The sequence below is a fragment of the Pocillopora verrucosa genome, chromosome 6 (assembly GCF_036669915.1).
Source record: "Pocillopora verrucosa isolate sample1 chromosome 6, ASM3666991v2, whole genome shotgun sequence".
NCBI classification, from domain to species: domain Eukaryota; kingdom Metazoa; phylum Cnidaria; class Anthozoa; order Scleractinia; family Pocilloporidae; genus Pocillopora; species Pocillopora verrucosa.
The window spans coordinates 22,804,160-22,823,239 of record NC_089317.1 but is presented as its reverse complement, the minus strand read 5'-3'; the positions used below and the strand labels follow the sequence as shown (position 1 = coordinate 22,823,239).

Sequence of the window (19,080 nt, the reverse complement as noted above, 5' to 3'; positions counted from 1 at the left end):
AAAAGTCAAAATAGGCTTTTTTAGCAACATATGGGTTAAAGGAACCGGTAAAATTTACTTCATTGTATAAGGAAACTGGCTGATAACGAAGGACGAGAACTAAATTGATGCCTCCCTTTTGACTCCTAACTTCCAGAAATAGTTCTTTTCGGTTGCGATGCTCATCCAAGTTGATGTGATGGCGGACATTTCGATGCAAGCGAAAACCGAACTGTTCACAATCTTAAAATCCATTTCTTCGAAAGGTTTGAAATGTGACAAAAACATCATGGTTTAGACCGTTCAAAGAGTGTATTCGCTCATGAGCTCATGTTGTGTTGTAATTTTGTTTGATGAGAGATAGCGATAAAGACTCGGTTTTATTTAGATGAAGAAAAAAACATTATAGAAAAGGAAAACGGAGGAGAGAGACCATGGAAATGAATTAAAAGCTCTACCGGTGGACAGCTTGATTATAGACCATTTATAGAATAAGGATGGCATGTCGGCGGTTTTATTGAGTTATTTTTTTAATCAAAAAAATAACTCTATGTTAGCGTGTAGAGCGGTATGTTGCTAGCATTAATCAGATCACACATTTTGGGCATTAGAATATCTTTCTCTTGCTCGGTGTATCTTAATTCATTTATTTGCAATATATGTTTGGCTAGGTTTATTGAAGATAACACAGAGTTTTAGTTTGCTTTTCTTAGTTAAATTACGTGGAATCCTATCTTGAGACAGCCAACTGTAGACGAATCATTTTTATTTTCTCTCTGTTAGGAAAAACGGCAGTAAGTCAACTCTTTCGCAAACGTTATTTGGTCTCGTTACGCAACGCTCTCTGTTTCCAATGGGGAAGAGAGGGCGTTGTGTGGCAAGACCGGACAATGGCTGCGAAGGAGACTACATTAGGCGTGGCAATGATGCATTTCATTTTTACTGAGAAGTATTTAGACAATAAAGACAATAGACCACAAAGAACTTGTGAGAGTTAAGATAAATTAGCCTTTTTTTCTTTCCTTAAGGTGAAGTAACACAATATTTTCATTCTTTTTAAAGTTATGCTCTTTTTCTGTTCCAAAAATGAAAACAATAGGTTCACAAAGTGTCCTACCGCAACACACACAGTTAAAAATTAATTCTTACATGATACGCATGCCTGTGTTTGTACCTAATGTTTTTCTGCTTCCGGTGTGCTTTCCAACAGAACAGAGTACAGTCAAGGCTTCTCTATTTGTCAGCCAGTCTTGATAATTTAATAAATTTGAAACAAATTTTTGTTTCTTTGTACGCAGGGAACTTCGCTGGCAAGGCAATCCTCAATGGTACAGTATGAAAATGTCACAATGCAAGGAGTTACGTCCTCAGAAATCCTTGCTGGGCATCACCACATGATCTCAGAGAACTTTTACTCTTTGCAAGATTAAGTCCCTTGAATAGTAGACTATCATAATGTTTATCATATGTTCTTAAATTATTGAGAATTTCAAGATCAGAATGCTAGTCATAAGGGGTGTATTTTATTTCATGCTGAAAAATGCTGAGATCCGGCCTCATTTTTACAATCCTTCAAACAGCCTTATTGTATAGCTCCAATCAACCTTTCATGAAAAATTCCAATCAAAGGTAGATTGTGACATCAAGGTTTGCCACCACATGATAACAAAGACAAATCACATGTGTTATGCTAAATTAACTCTGTACTCGAGATATCAAATCTGTTGCAATCAATAAAGAAAATATATGGACTTTGCTTATCATGTCAAAAAAATACATGGTTGGTGCCAAATTTTTTAACCTAATCATCATGCTGAATAGAAAACCTGGATTGTATAACTCAACTAGTTTTGCACATTGATAACATAACAACAACCCAAAACAAAGATACAATAGACTGGTATTTCCTAAAGAGTGTTAGAGTGTGAGCCAACATCGAAGCTTTTTCCTTTCATCTGCATATGTGGACACATGCAGAGTATGGCAGGCCTGCAAGATACGGTCTAACTAATAGCACAAACACCCGGTAAACATGAGCAGCATAATATACAATTTCTAATATCGAGTGATGTTGAGTTGCACACAATTTTAACAACATTCAATGAAGAAAATCAGACATCAGGCTGGAAACAAAACATTTTTGAAGGTAAACTCCAAAAGTGAACAGTGGCTTTGTATTTAACATATTTTTATCTACTGTTTCAAGGAAAGAAAAACAAATTTCAAAGTGATAACATCAAGAAGTAAAGAGCACCTCAAGTAGAGAGATTTAATGTTGCACAGACCTTAAACATTTCCTTAACCCTTTACACTCAGCTGGTTACATCATACAGTATGCACCTTCTCCATACTGTTCCCCATGCATTTCCTATTAAGGTGCTGATGATGATAATTAATTATTTTCTTAATAATCAAGACCTTTCATCCATGATCATTTGTTTTATCCATGTGACCTAAATTTTTGATTAAGGGGTGATATTATATGGGGTTATTAGATACTAATCAGTCTTAGGGGTTACAGGGTAAGGCAATTCCTGTATAAAACTTTCCCAAAATATCAGGGCAGTTAATAGAAATGTAAATGGCAAGGCTGAAATAAAATGTAAGGTGTGCCTTTGCTCAATGTGTTTTTTTAAATATTTCTTTGTGTTGTGGTAAAAGAAAAGACAATGACAGAGTGATTACCACAGTTACAACTACCGGATGTAAATTGAGGAACACTGTTTGATATGCCCTATGAGAACAAGTTCATCTCTCCTCATATAATTTTGAAGGAGTATGTAGAGTAAGTCAGTTTTGACAAGGTTGGGAAAGTAGAATAAATGACTGAAAGTACAACACGAGCAGATAAGGCAGTCATAAAAAATGGTAAATACTTGTGATATTGTGGATGAAAAAGCCAAGAAACATCAATAAAGACATCATACAAAAAGCCTTCTACGAAATATGTACACAACACCAAAGGTTTATTCATTCACACAATATTTATTCATTTATTTATCCACACTTGTATTTTCTGTTAGCATACTGCAAAGAATAATGTTATTTTCAATCCATTGCTTTTATTTTTTAAGGATGTCATTTTTTTTCTACAAAATAGAAATTGATTGTTGATGTTTTAAAATCAATGTATATTTTCCAATGAGAGGCAAACAACGAGCCAACAACATGTGCAACACAAGCCAAGTAAATAATAAACAAGTCTTTGGCAATAACCAATATACAAAACAACCAAAATATGAACACAATCGAAACACAACCTTCAGTGGTAACCAATTTACGAAACAAGCCAATACAAATAAGCACAATTTTTTGCTGTCACCAATTTACAACACTTTCTCTTAGCAGTTTACAACACAAGCGAATATAAATTAAACAGAGGGGCTCATAAGGGGTTTACAACACAGATCTACAAGCCAAACTCAGGCACGTTAAAGCATGGTTACAACGTGAAAACGAGGCAAAAAAATTATTTTTTCATTCCAGGTCGTTGTAGAAGATCAAATTTAACAAATTTCGGCGAGGTTATCACTATAGAAATTATCTATCATTCCATGCAATACCATTGCCATAGCAACCATAATTAAATTATAGTAACCCTTGACGACGCCCAAATTAATTACCTTACTTTGAATCGAAATGGGGCAAACCAAATCTTCAAGACTTGAATGAAGTTCGCCCAAACCGTATTGAGGAATAGTTAATTCATAAGAGTTAGCCCTGCAAAGGCGTCGGCATTGGCCATATGTCCGTGGATGAATAACTAAAAGTTAGGAAATCGCCACGGCAGCAGTTTGGAGGGTCTTTACGTTAAATTCTTAATGGTTACAAGCTTTGGGGTCAACATTGCAAGGCTAAAACAAGAAGAAGAAGTTCAGTAGAACTAACGTATGTTAAAATTTTTCACATTTGAATCGATTTTCCTTCCCCCATGGCGCAAAATAGGTCGTCACTCGACAATGTTTCGATTCGGACGCCATTTTGTTTCACGGCCGTTGGGAGACTGAAACAGAAACTTCGAATCCCTCTCCCCTGAGGAAGAATTTAATTGTATTTATGCCCTTTTTCTGGGGGATATAGTGAAATGAACTATGGACTAAAAAGCAGACTTCAAGATGGCGGTCGAAGGAGAGGATTCTTCGAGCTCTCGAATTAAGATTAGATCGGGTCGTTTTTAACTTTAGGGTGCCTAACAGCCATTTACAGTGTTCTTCTAGGCTACAAAATACATTTCAAGGTAGTGTTTTCTTAATATTTCCGTAATTCTTTAATAAAAAAATCGATGAAGAATGGCAATGGTCCATTCAAACCTTCGTAGACTTTATATTAGTTCATGGATGAATAAAGTGGTCCGCAAACGCGGCTCGTATTACACATTACATGAGCTCCTTAGTTTTTGGTGCGTAATTTGTCTTAAATTTCGAGCAGTTAGCTAGTTCAAGTAGCAGCGTGGAGAGTTCCAACTTGTGTTTAATTAGAACACAATATCAAATCCCATATCCTCTGCCAGGGCAACAAAGATGTCTTTGAAGATTGACTGTGCTTGGGCAAGAGTGTTTCTTAGAGGAACTAAAAGTTTAAGCAAAACTGAAAGGATTCCCGTTGAAGGAAATGCAAAGTTTGCTGCTAGATTGCTGCAAGATAGATTTAAAATTTTCAATGAATATTTTCAAGAATACCCTGGGCTACACATAAAACGGGAAGACTTCATGCGGCATTACAGAACCATTGATGAAAAATTTTACAACTGGAGAAGTAAAACCGAAAAAGAAGCAAACCTAACAGCATTTTCCTCAATGAACTGGAATGAGGGCAAAGTAATAAGTAAAGAAGGGAAAAAAGATCACTCGTTGACCAGCTGCCAGGCCTGTCTTTTATTCAACTCTCAAACAGAGACTTTAGCGAGATCGAGAAGAGAAAGAAAAGCGCAGTGGTGTACTTACCAGAGGACTGGTGTAAAGTCGTCAGAGAGGGGAATACAGTGAAACCGTTCGTGGTACGCGAAATGAGGCAGCCTGACTTCAAAGACCGGAGGTCTTTCTTGGAATCCAGGTACATAGACAATTAATCAGATAGTAATCGACGTGCGTTTCTGGTATGAGGTCACCAGATATGCACCCCCGTTTTATTGCGTCAATATGTATGTACAAGTTATAGAGCGTTTTAGAGTGGCCTACCGTAAAAAATACCGGTAATAGCTTGTTTTTGCACCTAAGCCTTATAAAGACAAGGGGGGAGGGGGGGGGGGTGAAAGTTCAAGTGTGCGATATTCGTGGTGTGCTAAAAGAAAATCATTACTTAATTCTCCGGATATTTGCACTAAAATTTTTTGAATATATCATCCATTTCCTGGATTTAAAGTAAGCTAAATAAAAATAAGGCACGCAATGCTTGTTTTTAAAACCATGAAGCCGCAATGAACTTTGGAAACCTTGTAGAATAGGACTCATATGGATCTTTTTATATTTCATATCACTTAACCATTATTAATATTCTTGCTAGGTACCAACCGATAGCGAAGGACCGGGATGGGAAGAACGTCCGAATCCTCGACGCGCATTGGTTAAACTTTGGTTGGGGAGAGGAGAAAGATCCTATCACTGGGCAAACCCAAATGGTCCACCATCTAGACGAAGTTTGGGTAAGGTATGGGTTTTTCACAGATGAACCCTGGAAAAAGGTAAACATCCGGCGCCGCAGACACCAAACAGATGCCAACCAAACACCCGGCAGCCTCTATCCTGCTCGTTTGAAGGTGGTCCCAGCCAAACTGGAAGACCTGCAACAAATAGCTGCCTTCGTCCCTGAGCCCCAGCGCCAGTTTGACTTAACCATGGAGGCCGCCGAACCGAAACCAAAGGATAAATGAACATCTTATTTTACTTGCATATAAATATTTTATTTAACAGTGTAAGAAAACTTACAAAAACTTTTAAAATTCTTTTCACGCTAAGAGAGAGGCGAATTTGAAAAATTATATGCATAAACGCTAAAAAAGGTACTCATGCAGCAGTCACGCTTGTAATCTGAGAAATAGCAGAGGAGAATTGCGTGAGTGACATAATACTCTTTGTTAAAAATAGCTCGCATGTCAACAAGTCACTGTTTCGCAGTATGAATCAGAATGGTGCTTTCTCCAAACCAAGCGCTTGAGGACGCTTGAATAACACGAAAACGGTGAGCAGAGTACTCTTAAACTGGCGAATAAAAATCATCCAGCGCGAGTTAATACGTGACAAAAACGTTGTATGTTTGTTTTTGCACACTAATTAAATTAATAGGCCGACATTTCACACGAAAGTGTACTAGCGATAAATAAATTTTATTCCTGCACAAATTTGATTAAGTTTAACTTTTCTACGTAGCGCAAAGCTTTTTTTAATTTTTCGTTAGACTTCAACTTCGATATTATTATTTGCTTATAAAAGCGTGTTGTACTTTATCAGATATTGGGTAAATTTGATATTTTGCTTAATTAAATCATTATCGTCAAAAAGGGAGTCAGTTCAAAACAGTTATGTTTGTTTAGCGCGCGCCCTTTCTTTGTTAGTTTTTTTTTCCATTAAGTGCGTGGACGCTTGTTGTGCGAGGATAATGAAACTTGATAAAACGCCGCTCAACACTATTAGTGCCGCTTGGACAAGTTTTATTTTTTCGAGCGTTACTCGCGCTCCTACAAATTATACTGGATTAAATCATTATCGTCAAAAAGGGAGTCAGCTCAACACAGTTATGTTTGTTAAAGGCGCGCCCTTTCTTTGTTAGTTTTTTTTTTTTTTTGTTAAGTGCGTGGACGCTTGTCGTGCGAGGATAATGAAACTTGATAAAACACCGCTCAACACTATTAGTGCCGCCTGGACAAGTTTTATTTTTTCCGGCGTTACTTGCGCTCCTACAAATTATACTGGATTAAATCATTATCGTCAAAAAGGGAGTCAGTTCAACACAGTTTTGTTTGTTGTGCGCGGCGCCCTTTCTTTGTTAGTTTTTTTTCCATAAGTGCGTGGACGCTTGTTGTGCGAGAGTAATGAAACTTGATAAAACGCCGCTCAACACTATTAGTGCCGCCTGGACAAGTTTTATTTTTTCGAGCGTTACTCGCGCTCCTACGAATTATACTGGATTAAATCATTATCGTCAAAAAGGGAGTCAGTTCAAAACAGTTATGTTTGTTTAGCGCGCGCCCTTTCTTTGTTTAAATAAAACTGCGGCAGTCCTTCACGTTAGCGTTCGACAGGAGCGTTTTCGTATAACCTTTTGGCGATGTCAACGTATCTAACTCTCAAAATGGCTTTGCCTTTTCCCGAGTTGAAAAAGAGAAGGAAAAAAAAGACATTTCTTAAAAAAAACCTTGCCGAACGCCTGACTGCGAGTCCAGTGCCTAATCGACTTTGCTACATGAACATTCAATAACAAGACTTAACTTTTATCGTTAAATAAAACTGCGGCAGTCCTTCACGTTAGCGTTCGACAGGAGCGTTTTCGTATAAACTTTTGGCCATGTCAACGTATCAAACTCTCAAAAATGGCTTACCTCTTCCCGAGTTGAAAAAGAGAAGGAAAAAAAAGGGTGAGCGAAAAAAAAGACACTTGTTAAAAAGAGAATTGTACCAACCGTCCGACTGTGAGTCCAACGCCTAACCGACTGTGCTACGAGAACATTCGATTACACAATATAAATTTTATCGTTAAATAAACCGGCGGCATTCCTTCACGTAAGCGTTCGACAGGGGCGTTTTCGTATAAACTTTTGGCTATGTCAACGTATCTTTGGTTTTGTCTTCAATTCTGCCGTAGCGCGAGTTTGTTCAAGGATATTTTACGTTTGCTAAACGGTGTTTTAAACTCAAAACAAAAAACATGCTCTTTCTTTAAGCTGGTTATGAATATGCAAGTTCTCGGGGGCTGTATTGTTTTGATGGAACAAAAGGCTTCTTTTGTTTCGGCTTCATTCAATGAAAGCCGCTGCGAAATTCAAGGTTTTTTGCATACGTTATTTCTCGAAAACGAAGCGCAAACCAGCGAAAAAAAAACCAAAACAGTGTATATCGAGTAAAACTAAGTCCACATGCCAAAATTCAACTACTTCTGAACACTTTCAAAAATGGCCAAAAAATCAAGGGGTCGTTCTTGCTCTGAGCCTTTCAATTACAATCTACCTTCCCTATAAGTAAGTTTTGCAGAGGGGCTAGGAAAGGACCTCTGACTGAACTTAACACAAATGTCAAGAGACAATGTCAGAGATAACCTAAGGTCACAAAAAGGAAATTAAAAAGCATTGGGGAAGCAATATATGCCACTTACAATGAAAAATGCCAGGATAACTTTCAAAAATCACTTAGTGGCATTCTTGTGCTTGTCCCTGAAGCGGGTCTTCAAAAGAAGCCTTCATCTGCTGAAAAGAAAAAAATGAAGAGAAATGAGCGAAGGCAAACAAAAAAAGAACTAGAGACCAAAATGTCACAAAATGACAGTGCTGTTCACCTTAGCCTTTGTCAGTCTTACAGTTCAAGACAAGTCCAAAGAATGGCCCTGTCCTTTGAAACCTTTGAAGAGGCCGAGGAGAGAGCAAAAACGACCCCACCAAAGGTCAGGGAACGATCCCACCCAGCTTCACCTGCTAACATAGAAGGAAAGTTGGACCAGCTACTAGCAGATGTAGAGTCATGGCCTGATGGTCCTCCAAACTGGTCAGAAAAAGCCAAAATGTACAACATCAAAACCAAGGGAAGTGATTCGACACCTGGCCATGGAGGGCAATTAGTCAAAGCCTTTTTAAAGTCAAAAAAAGTAGACATTGCCAGATTTAAGCCCCCATCAGAAGTGCATCTCAATTCAGAGGATGGCCTTACAGGTAAAAAAAGTAGTAAATTTGTAACTAAGCTGACAGTGGAGAGTTACATCTCTGCAATATCATTTATAGGCGAAAGAAATTGTGTATTAGGATTGAACAAAATTTGATTTATTAATTAAAGAACAGCGAGATTTAAGAGTTAAAATTTAGAATTTAGAATTTAGAATTTAGAAGTACTAGCAATACTGCTAATTATCATTTTCATCAGTTTAATTAGAGTACAAATTAGAAAAACATTAGAAGAAGTAGGCCTGAAGTAATAAGAATGCATACAACAGTCTAAGTCAAGTTAATGATGAATATGTGACCCTATAATACTTTCATGGGTTTTTATCATTTCTCTAGCCTTATGTAACAAAAGGTTTGATTAATTTTCCAGGATTCAGGGTACGCAGAGCTATGAGGAAGCAAAAGGGGGGAGAAATTTCCATGCTTGTGATGCAATCAAATAAACAACTCAAGCAAAGCATCCATGAGGGAATAGAGAGTGGCAAATTTAACATAGGAGAGCCACTTCCAAGCAAATACCAACCTGGCTACTATCTGAGAGAACAAAGAACATTTATTTGTCCGAGGTGTAAAACTGAAAGATGCAAGAATAGCTTTCTCTTAAGTTACGTTGATCTTAGGTGATAATTAGATATTAATTTGTTTCTTATTTTACATAGGAATTCGACGCATGCTTGTAATTTTGTCATTCTGTAACAGTTTTTAATTAGGAAATTAATTAATTAGTTATAATTTAATAAGCTGGAAATTTCGCGTTTGTAAACCTTATCGCAATTCAGCTTTTGGCTGCAAGTTCTTAAGGTGAATAAACTATCTATCTATCTATCTATCTATCCAATCTATCTATCAGTGATAGAAAGAGAGATTACCAAATTGGCTATAAATGCACAGGGAGAGATAGAGCAGAAGAAATGCCACTTGCAAGCAAGGAAAATTCCCTTCCAAGACATTAGAAAAGCAGCATTGATTAAAAACAAAGACCTCCTTCAAATAAAAAAACGATGCATTTTATGAAGAGCTCAGTGAAAGTGAGATTCGTGCAGAGCTAGAAAAGATCAGTGAGGATATAAGGGGAACACATGATGAAATCAAACAAAGGCTGAAAAGCTTTCAGCAGAAGAGGCATTGGCTGATTTGGCATGACCATTCAACCCTTTCAAATTATGGTCACATGCTCTTTTGCGTGAGAGAGATGTATGACCCAGCAATTCATCTCTCTGATGCAGAAGCTAGAGTTCAATATGGAAAAGATGTGGATTTCCAGGCAACAGTGGAGAGGCCCTATCTGTATATGCTGGGGTAGAGCAGTTCCAGCATTGAAGATCAGATAAAATTTGCTCCAGCCAGACATGATGATTTAGTAAATTTAACCCAAAAAGTGAAAACAGAGGAGGATGTTGACGTAGAAGATGTGATGAGATTCATGAATGGAGACAACCCTGCAGCAAACTTTGAACGCGGAAATCAGCATGGAGGGCATTATGGTTGCCCAGGTTGTGATGGACATTTAAGCATGTGCCACGATCTAGATTACATGGCCCAAAGCAAGTACAGAACATTGACCGAACGGCAACAGCTGGTGTTAGCAGGAAAGAAAGGAAAAGAGGCAAACAACTCTTGAACCCATTTAAAGATCTGAAGGTCAACGAGCTACGAGCTGAAATTGAAGCAAGAGGACTTGGAGATTCAGACAAAACCAAACCAGAACTGGCAGAAATTTTAAAAGAAGAACTTGGAGGGGCAACAAGAATTCCAGCACTGTTGTTTGGGGATGAGAGTGTTTCTGTGGAAAGTCTCAAGCTCCAGTCCTATGAGGTACTGTGTTTTGAAACTCTTCACTGCTCCATGAATCACATTAAAAACACTCTGGAAGAAATCCCACATCACATTTCTGACATTGATACACTGATAAAACTTAAAGAAATACTAGCTGTTCAACTTAACAAAGAGAAAAAACGAGGAGTAGATTATCGCAAGACCCTAATCTACTTAACTATAGCCCTTTACCAGACAACAACCCATGATGTGAGAGCTTTGCTGGCCACCCTGTGCAAAATGGTAGAAAATTTTTTATGCCCAGGACAGAAAGAGGTCACCAAAGTTGATATTAAGGTTGCATAACCTGTGTTGGAGGCATGCAATTTTGTGCCACAAAGTGATGACCCCAACTAGAGCCCTAACAAGCAGAAAGCTCTTTGGCATATACTTCCATGCATGTGTATCTCATTCTGCCTTTCTTCTTCATCTTGCTTCACACCGTTCAACTAATGCAGAAATGTTTGAGAGGTTGTTTGAGGAGCTGACGGACATCATCAGGAAGAGTGAAAAGCTTAGTGAGCAACGCAGTTCTGCATATGCAAGCAGAGAAGACTTCGTATAGGTAATCACATGATTTTGAGTGCAATTTGGAATAAATAAGCACGAGTAAATTTTTTCAAAGACTAACAAAATTGCACGAGCCCGTAGGGCTTGTTTATTCCAAATTGCACGAGAAAAATCATGTGATTACCTGTTAATAATATACACGGAAAAATATGAGATGGTCTATCATAATTAAACATAAGCAAAGCACGCGCATCAAGTGCAAAAAATAATTTATTCAAACGTGCATTCGGTCAAAACAACTGCGTACGATCAAAACAATAATATGCAATGATATCCTCGCATCTTTAAGGTGCAAAAAGTTCAAAGTCCAGCTAAACATTTCAAGGAATTGTTCAGTCTGTGTCCGAATCACTTTTGATGAAATGGAATCGTCGTTTCCAAGGTTTAACCACGTTTGTTTTTAATTTCGGCGTTGGGTCGCTCGAGCAAAGTGTTATGCCGGGTCAGCTTGTAATTTTCGATTTCCTCTGCAATTCCCTTCTCTAAACAACACTTTTTCCAAACCAACAACCAAAAAGCAGCGCCTTTTACAGTGTTTTCATTGTTTAAGCTGTTTTTCAGCTGCAGTGGCGAAAGAAAACCTACTTAAAACACCGGCCATTGTTTCGCTCGCAAATTTTCAAATTTTCAAATTTTGTTGCGACATCCAAGGCTTGCATTTGATTGGCTATCTGTGAGTTTCTTTGATTATTGACCAATCAGACTGTCTGATTTGTTTCTTTCTTTGCACTGAATTAACCCTCTTCTGCACTGAATTAACTCTCTTCTGCACTGAATTACCTGAAAACTGCATTCATCTTTTTCCATGTATATTATTAAGGAGGAAACATAGCTGTGACCTGCATTATCAGGCAAGAAAAGGAAATTGGCAACATCAGCAAAGCCCTACCAAAGCTGGGAAACACAGTTTTACCCAAAGATGTCATCAACACACATGCTAGGCACTGGGAGGCTCACCTTCAGTCTATTGCTGACTTCCTCGTACCGGGAGAAGGAGTTTGGTGGAGAGAAATTGAGGATGAAGACTGTATTGAGTTCTTTGATGGTCCTGAGGAAATTGAATTCAGGGAGCAATGACCTTCCCTTCACCACCTTCACTCCTCCAATATCAGAATGGAGAAAATTTTCCTTCAACACTGCTGGGAAGAATGCATTCAAAGCAGAATCAAAATCCCAGCTACCAGAATTCCCAATGAAGAAAACCATGATGGAGAAGAATGCATGCAACAGAATCTGCCAGTTCAAGATCAGTCATTTGAGAGTGATGGTGAATGTGAAGAAGAAGCTGAAGATACAACTCTGTTAATTGATGAAGAAGAGAGTATTGAAAACCTAGAAAATAATCAGATTCCGGAACCACAGCAGCTGAGTGAAACAGTGCAAAATGAGACAGGTGAACCACTGGCTACGAAACCAAAATTATCTGAAGATTTTATACCATCCAGCAAAACAGCAAAAGCTCTTTCAGAGATTCTTGGCACAACCAAAGATGTTATGTTATATGAAAAAATTTAAAAAAATGCAACAAAAAATTCAAGCTCAAGATACCACAAAGAACACTTCTTAAATCACCTGGCACACATTCAAGTACAAGTTCTAAAGATATACAAGGAAATAAATGAAGCAATTATTGAGTGGTCAGCCAACTTCAAGGAAGTGTTAAAAAAAATCCCACAGAAAAGCATATGAAAAATATCCAGTTATAGCAAAAACATGGAGGAAAAATAAAGTTGTCACTGAGCTACTGAAATATGGAAGATCACCATTCACCTTCCAAAATAAACACTTCAAATTATTCAATGTTTTAACTTATAATACATGCTATTTTGTGATTTGCATAATATTTTTCCAAGCCCTTAAAATAATTAATATTTACAGTCCTCAACATTAAGTCCAAAGAAAAGCGATCTTCAGTGGGTTCCACATGTACTGTAAGCATGAAAAAGCACCAAAAAGATTATTTAATACATACCATTTTGAGGAACTTTAGTATAACAATCCAACTGATAGATATGAGTATCCTACATGTATGTAGATCTGGAACATGATTGAAGGCAATGTAGCATGGTAGAAATCTGAAAAAGAACAGCAACAACATGATTAATCATGTTACAATGTTTAATTTTGTACAGCAATTTTTAAGTCATCAATTTATTAATGCTTCTAAAGGATTCATTGAACAAAATGAGCTCAAAATGTAACATTTGCCAAGTGCATGATGACAAATGTCGAGCAAATTAAATCTACTCAAGTGATTTTGAAACTAATGACTGTATTGTTAGTTCCCTTGATTAACTTTTGATAAAAGGGCAACGGTTCACCAGAATTCTTTTTTCAGAACTAAATCATAGATTCCTTTACGAAACATGATTTTAACTTAAGCTAACAAATGCTTTTCTTCTTACAAATGTCCCTTTCTCTCCACGTTTGTAAGTTAGAACTTAACACAGGTTACCCTGATCAAAAAAAAAAAAGGAAGCAGTAATAAAAAATTTCTTACTTACATATTCTTCCCAAGTGATTCCAGACCTCTAACACAAACAAGCCTCAGAATATAAGAGAGCGACAGAGTTTCCGAAACTTCGATGTGCCACAATGTCCGCCATCTTTGCTGCCATTTTGAAATGTTTTTCTCTGGGCGCGATTGACTTCGCGGGGGGGATTTTAAACGAGCCCGAGAAAAAATAAACAGAGAGTTTTGAAACGATAGGCAGCAAGTGTGACACTATCAAGAGTATTTAGCGCTCACCAAGCGCCTTATAACATGAGCTAATGAAATAGATACATACACTTGGTTCAACACTGCTCAATACAGTTCGATGAAGTAACAAATTAAACCTCTGCACTTAATATGCACAGCCTTAGTACCGCTGACTGGCTTAGCAAGGAACCTTGGACTTTGAATGCCTTTGAATGCCTTTGAATGCCTTTGAATACCTTTGAAAGCGTTTGGCATTGGCATTATGTGTTTCAAGTCTGTTGCGTGATGTTTTCGTATGATAAAAGTCAATCAAAGATAGTGTCGGGTTTCCTTACAATGTTACGTAGTTGAATTTCCTCCTTCCCATTTCAGCGAATTGCGCCAGGTTTTATCAACAACTACATTCAAAAAAGCTAAGATTTCTCAGTTCAAAAAGCGAATTCATCTTTTCAACTGTGATAACACATACAAGCTAGAGCCTGTTGAAAAATTGCTGGAGAAATGTGGTATCCATGTTAAGCGTGTTGAGAAGCACTATTTCAGACTTCCTAAAATGTCTGAAATGGTCGACATGACTCCCACCCTAGAGATGGATATGGCCTTTTCGTGGTTCATGCACATGAATGTGTACTCTCCTCTCGATAAACGAGGACAGCGCGGGATTTGGCTACGCCAAAATATACCGGGCTTTATTACAAGCAACGGGTAAGGAGCTGAAACATTTTCAGTTTTTTTATCATTATTTAACATTATTAAATGTGTTTGTCACAAACACATTTAATTTTGCTTAATAATGCATTGTTCGGCAGGCAGCGATTTCTTTGACAAAAGCAATGGCAAGTTTATCAAATTTACTACGGAACTGTTGTACATTTTCCCTAACAAAGGCCCATTAGACATATATGAGTCGAAAGCGAAAGTAAATTAGCGTAGATGTACATCGAGGTTGGAAGTTCTCGGCACTTGCTCTGGGAATTGGTAAACTGCGACTTGTTGTTTCATGCGTCGCCGAGGATCTGTTACGAGCGATGAAATCGAAACCCAGCTTGGAATTCTCGGTACGGAAATACAATTTCACTTTGTTTGAGATACCTACGCTGAGGAAAAAAAATGCACTCGAATGCCTCTTGACTTGGAACAAGGTACACAATGGTTTAATGAAGGCAACAGATAATCGGCTTGAGACTGGGTTGTTTGTGTCTTTTTATTCAGTTGTGAACCCGTCTTTATATTATTTGCTAAGAGCTACGGCTAAGAGAACATTGAATTAATTCCTCATAATGATGAATGCCGGTATTTCTATCGACATAATCCTTTGTTTTATCATCTAAACTTAATCCCCTGTCATTACTGAAGCTGGCAAAGAAATATTTATTTTTTGGTGAATAGTTTTGTCCGACATGCTTTCCCTATGTCGAAAAGTAGCATCAACACTAGGACATATTGGGCTACAAAATATGAAAGTAGGATTGTGGGCAAATTTTGGGTGACTTGTTGCTGTTTGTCTGATGCATGTTGACAGTAGCTCTTAAATTTTATTTGCCCTTTGTTAGAAACGAGATACTTTGTTTTTTTTCCACGAGCACAAATAAAATGTACAGAAATAGTAACCAAATGAGATTCCGAAGACTTCTCAAGGGCCTTTGCATAAACACTTCGTTAATCAAATAGTATATGTCAGGTCTCTTTCGTGCAATACGGATTATACATGTATCAATATTAATGTTAATGCGTTGGATCAAGTTGCTCTGTGTATTCGAGCCCGAGGCTCATGTATGAGACGTATGAAAGTAAGCAAAATACAATTGAAAAAACAGAAGCAAAAAAAAAATATATAAAAAAAATAAAAAACTAAACGTACAAAAATCATTGCTACAATTAAAAATATCGGCAGGGCGGTAACACCAGGTGCTCAATCAAAGGGACGCATTGTTTCATATTTTACATCTGGTCATTAGGAAGGAATTTGATTAAGTGTGTCTGACATGGGAGATACAAACACACTGGCCAACAACAAAACATTGGAAGTTGCAGATCGTGTGGAAATATGTACTGTTACGCCTTTTTACATTTCAATCTACTTTATTATCAGGTGGAGATGTCATCATCGTTATCAGTTCGGGCCATAACCATTTCTGGATATCGGTTTCGAGCTTTATGATTGGGTGAGATCAAAACCAAAACAAAGCAAATTTGGCCGAGAGGTGCTTAAAAGCAAGAAGAAGCTGATTTTTTTTTTGTGGCGGCCATGTTGTAATGCGGTGGTAAGCTGAAACAAAATTAGCTAATAAGGACTGGACGTAAGATACCATTAAAAATATTCGTTATTTTCAAACATTCAACATGCATGTCCTCAACATTCTCGCATTCTGGAAGAGTAAAGCGGATTCTTCCTAGCACAAATTCTTTGTAACACTGTGGTCCTTCCACCAAGAGCGTCACAGGAATTAAAGCTCCTCCGCCAGCCTGTTTGTATCTGGAGAACGTCTGGGTAGAGCTTGGCCTCGATGTTACTGTCCGTTCTCCGTTGATTTCCCTATTTTGGGTTACAAGAAAACCAATTAAATAAGGTTGAACCAAATAACGCGCACTGATAACAATTGGGACGAGTGGGGTGTGAGATCGCGGAATCGGGACAATTTAATTTCTCTCCGGTATAGGTCGAGGAAAGACAATATCTTGCTTCTCTCCGATTTTTAAATGGACATTATCAATTTCAGTCCATCAAGCCTTACGAAAAAGTAACTGTAAAGCAAGAAAACAGTAACTTACCCTTCAATTCCTGATTATTTTGCCACATTGGAGCAAAGCATGCAGCTGTATGTTTAGAAAGTGCTGAACCGAGTTTTAAGCACATTTAGCCAGGTTGAGTTACTCATTGGGATCTCAATATGCATACTTCTTCCTCAAGATAATCTTTAAGTGTACGACTTTCCGTCTTTCTCTCTCTCTTTAGAATTGTCGATTCTTGGCTGTAATGTGTCATGTTAGTCTGTGGATGATGCGAAAAAAGTTTTTGCAAGAGTTCTTCCCAGCCTTCACTTGTCAAAGGATCCTTTCGTTGGCAACCTCCCAATCACCAAAGTTGAAGAATATTTGAGGGACTATCACTTCAGATTCTATGTTGGTGGTGGACGGTTGTACCGTGAGGGATGGTTGTGACGATCAAAGATCAAAGGAATTACAGCGACTTGTAAGACTTGCAGTGGATAAAGTCAGTAAGTCTTCAAATTGAACTGAATACCAAACTTTTGACCCCTTTAATTATTTCTCTGAGTTGATAAATCATTTTCTTGGAGAGCGGGTAGGAAAGGGATAATCATCCTGCAGCAGTTTTATGTAGTTTACAAAAAGTGCATAGTGATTACATCCGATCGTGAGCGGCTCCTCCTCTGAATTTTGTACTGAGATTATTTTTTCGTAAATGTAGATAACCTTTATGCATTCACTGAACTGCTGTAAACACAGGCATAATAACAAATATTTGAGGTAGCTCTAAGCCCACTTTAGACTATGGTACATGAGTCGGCCATGATTCTTCGAAGGACGACTAATACTAATGCTTTGTTAGCTGTTTATAGGCTTTCTGTCACCGTGTTAGTTTTTAACTGATACGGTGACAGAAAGGGTACTGGTACTGATAGTGTTCGAACAACTCAGCTCAATTCTTGAAACAAAATCCTTATAATTGAAATTGAATTACGGCTCAATCGGTGTGAAGAGATGAACACAGCAGTCCTAACTTGAGATTTTACTTGAGTAGAATGAAGTAATTTTAAACCTCTTAACTAATTAAGTAAGTATCGTACCGTATCGGGCGACTTGCCTAGCTTTCCCCTGTTTTCTTTTCACAGTTGAAAAAGTCATCATCTTGGTTTGAAATGGGCAATCAACAACAGATACATACAATGAGTTTATTGGGCAAATCAATAAACTAGAGAAAACGTTCGTTGGGCAGGTAAACAATGGAAAGCTGCCTATGGATCCAGATATATTTTGCAGCCAAGTTTTCAATCTTCCAATGACATGTTCTACGCCAAATACACAGTTTATCTCTCAAGAACAGGAGGTAAACGCTGACTCGTTGTGCGCAAATTCATATAACTTGAGCGAAAACTATCCTCAAGGGAATTCCTCAGAAAGGAAAAGCATTGATGACATGAGAGTTCAAAATAGTCAGCAGCTGGTCTTGGCGACATAGTTCTTAGAAAGGCCCCCTCCTGTTGTTGTCCTAAGAAGTTTCATTCGTCATGGACAGATATCTTATCGGGAAGAGGACCTTCAAATATGGAACCCTGAATTTCAAGTTCCGGATAAGATCCAAAGGAGGCTATTAGAGGAATGATCTCACATCCCCCTTCTTGGAGTAAGAATCATGAAGCTCAGTAATGGGTTAGCTGGGTATCACGTTGATCAAAATTTGAAACAATTTACGTCGCACGGGGAAATACACCTTGTTTCTGAAAAAAGACTCGTACTAAAAACTCGTGTTCACAACAGAAAGGTATCGTTTGAAGACAACGATGTAAAGTATAAATATGGAAATAGTTGTATCCCTAAATACATTATCGATGATCTACAAAAGAAGAGGGCTGATGGTGACTTGTACATCGTTTTAGATGACTCAGATAATTTTGTAGCCATTGTAAAAGAAAGTGGAAAAATGGGGCAAGATGCTAATACTTTCGAACAATCAAAGGAAACAGTAGTAGAAGTAACAAAAAAAGGGTTGATTTTCTAGGCCATTTTTCAAAGGACTGAGAAAAATGTCAAATGGCTGCCTCTGAATGTGTAACAGCCAGTCCTGTGCCGATGTTCGTAAGAAATGACCTTAGCTATCAGCAAAAAATCTGATTTTAAAATTTGTTTTGATGTTTATAAAAGTAGGTGTAATATTTCATAAGTTACATATGTTCACAGAGTTTGCATGATTCCACTTGTAATATCTGAGGTCAAGGTACAGAAGATTTGTGAGTTTTTGACTATAGATTGTCTAAGAAAGTGTTGCACCTTTTTGCAGATCAAGTTTCATTCAAGTTATTTTAGTATAGGTTTATAATTACTCTATAATTAAATAAATATAGGCTGGTCAATTCGTCCGTGTGGATACATTTTTGACAGTCTTAACGCGAGATTATGAAACTGACCAAGT

General features: G+C 37.7%; 1 long non-coding RNA gene and 1 pseudogene across 1 annotated transcript; one reads left to right on the top strand and one right to left on the bottom strand.

Moving 5' to 3' along the window:
* Positions 1-6,556: 6,556 nt before the first annotated feature.
* On the bottom strand, positions 6,557-13,860 carry LOC136282060 (uncharacterized). The gene is made up of 3 exons (XR_010718068.1): positions 13,732-13,860; positions 13,200-13,302; positions 6,557-8,374 (listed from the first exon to the last, which is right to left on the bottom strand). It is a non-coding gene; the product is annotated as an uncharacterized lncRNA (long non-coding RNA).
* A 416-nt stretch (positions 13,861-14,276) lies between these two features.
* Positions 14,277-18,922, top strand: LOC136281738 (uncharacterized; annotated as a pseudogene).
* The last annotated feature ends 158 nt before the right edge of the window (positions 18,923-19,080 follow it).